Genomic DNA, 2032 nt, shown 5'->3' on the forward strand with positions numbered 1-2032 from the left:
CACATGCCCGCACACACAGAGACACACATGCCCGCACACACAGAGACACACATGCCCGCACACACAGAAACTAGAAATCGTAGTGAGTACTCAGAGGACCTGCCAGTGTGGGAGGAAAGGCTCTCTAGAGCGTTGGAAGGCGACCTTCAGCAGGGTTAGTTGGTGTTGGCCATCTACTGCTGGGCTTGGGGCCTGCCTCTTTGTTTCCCAGTGAGGCTGAGGTTTTCATTTTCAAGTGGTTACCAATTGGAGATAGCTACTGGGTTAAGGATTGGGTCATGTGTCTACTTCTACTATGAGAACTGGGACCCCACATGATGCAGACCTATCCACTCCCTGTGCTCTGGAATCTCAGGAGATTTGGGTGCCTGAGGGTTGCCTCATAGGGAGTGCTTTGAGACCCCGTCAGGTATGGCCACTTTGGATCCTAAGTAGAAAGTGTTCCAAGATATTGGGAGTTGACACAAAGAAATAGGGAGGGGCTAACAAGCAAAGATACTGAGAGGGTCCACAAGAGGGAGGAAAGCTGGGTGTGCTATGAAGGTCTGCATGGTCCCCTGGGAATGGGGAGTGAGAGAAAGGAGAGACTACAGCAGATTGTTTACTACAAAGCTGGGGACAAGATGGAATTGGGATTTGAAACTGAAAGACAGCTTGGAGAGTGAAGAGCACCTACCTGATTCCCTGACTGTCTTGTCCAGTGGATTTCCAGGGAGTGCCTCCTGCTATTGACAGGCTAAGACAAAGGGATGGGGTCGGGGAGGAAAGCTGTAGATCTGTCCAGGCCCCTGGGAATGGAGGTAGACAGATAGATGATGGTCTACAAAGCTGGAGATAAGATTAGGGGATGGCAGTGGAGAACTGGAAGGTGAGTGAGGATTGCTTACCTCATTCCTGGCCTGTGTGGGCAGCAGGTTTTGCGGAATGTCTATACAGACTTAACTGTACTATAGTGTGATATATTCGTAATTGAGAAAATTCAGTCTATCTGTTAAATAAAATGAGCATACACACACACTGATTTTTACACAAAGGAATTTTGTTTTGGAGACTCTGGTCTTTTCTAGCCCTGGCTACACATAAGCCTGGAAGTCATATAACTCTGTCTGCCTATGCCTCCTGTCTTAGTCAGGGTTTCTATTCCTGCACAAACATCAGGACCAAGAAGCAAGTTGGGGAGGAAAGGGTTGATTCAGCTTGTATTTTCCACATTGCTGTTAATCACCAAAGGATGTCAGGACTGGAACTCAAGCAGGTCAGGAAGCAGGAGCTGATGGCTTGCTCAGCCTGCTCTCTTATAGAACCAAGACTACCAGCCCAGAGACGGCACCACCCACAAGGGGACCTCCCACCTTGATCACTAATTGAGAAAATTTCCCCAACTGATGCTCCTTTTCTGTGATAACTCCAGCCTGTTTCAAGTTGACATAAAACTAGCTAGTACACCTCCCAAATGCTGGGATTAAAGGCATGTGCCACCATGGCAGCCTGGAGATAGGGTTTTCTATAGCCAGAACTGATCTTACATATAGTCAAGGAGAAGGCACTGAGCTTTTGATCCTCCTGTCTTTACCTCTCAAGTAATGGGCTTACAGACACACTATCACTCTTCAGTTTTATGAGGTGCTAGGAATCAAACTCTGCATAATTTATGCTAGGCAGGCATCTGTCTGTCTGTCTGTCTGTCTACCTACCCACCTACCTGCCTGCCTGCCTGCCTGCCTACCTACCTACCTATCTACCTATCTAGCTATGGTTTTTCAAGACTGGGTTTCTATGTGTAGCCCTGGCTGTCCTAGAACTAGCTCTGGCCTCAAACTCACAGAAACCCACTTGTCTTTGCCTTCTGAGTGCTGGGATTAAAGTGTGTGCCACCCCCCTGGCATTTGGCATTTGTGACATTTCTAATGGTTAGGTTCTTAGCTGCTTCCTGAGAATGAAGTGAGCTGGCCTTGTGTGGAGTGTTTGCTCTAAGCTTCTCTGTTACCTGTGTTGAGAGGTACCTTTTTTTTTTTTTTTTTTTTTTTTTTTT

The 2032-nt window shown here is 47.3% G+C and overlaps 1 protein-coding gene across 5 annotated transcripts in view; it reads left to right on the forward strand.

Annotated features, from left to right (window-relative positions):
• Positions 1 to 2032, forward strand: part of Usp16 (ubiquitin specific peptidase 16) — a 31351-nt gene that overhangs the window by 13422 nt on the left and 15897 nt on the right. The gene's annotated exons all lie outside the window — the stretch shown is intronic.

This window comes from Mus caroli, chromosome 16, assembly GCF_900094665.2.
Source record: "Mus caroli chromosome 16, CAROLI_EIJ_v1.1, whole genome shotgun sequence".
Classification (NCBI taxonomy): Eukaryota; Metazoa; Chordata; class Mammalia; order Rodentia; family Muridae; genus Mus; species Mus caroli.